We start from the raw sequence: 347 nt of genomic DNA, 5'->3' as shown, positions 1-347 counted from the left end.
CTTCTTGGGGCTCATCAGGTAGGCGCAGTCCCCGAGCTTCTGTCAACCTTATGTTCTAATTTAAACCAAATTGCACGAAATTAGCGAAATACAGTCGTTTGCAAACAGATTTGTTCCTTTTTCGAGAGACCCACCTGGAACCCAGCTGAATCTCTCGGTTTTGATGTTTCAAGCCCTCAGAATAACCGGTGAACATAAAATGCGGTGGACGGAAAGCATGCATCATACCAGAACAAAGCTACTCATAAGGTTGCTGAAAACTCTTTGACAACCCACGACCAGTTTCGCCCTTCCTGGAGCTCATCCAAAAGACGAAGTTCTCCGGTTTCTGTCAAACATGGTTTATT

This window comes from Opisthorchis viverrini (assembly GCF_000715545.1).
Source record: "Opisthorchis viverrini unplaced genomic scaffold opera_v5_148, whole genome shotgun sequence".
In the NCBI taxonomy this organism is placed as follows: domain Eukaryota; kingdom Metazoa; phylum Platyhelminthes; class Trematoda; order Opisthorchiida; family Opisthorchiidae; genus Opisthorchis; species Opisthorchis viverrini.
Note: the sequence above shows the minus strand (reverse complement) of the source record.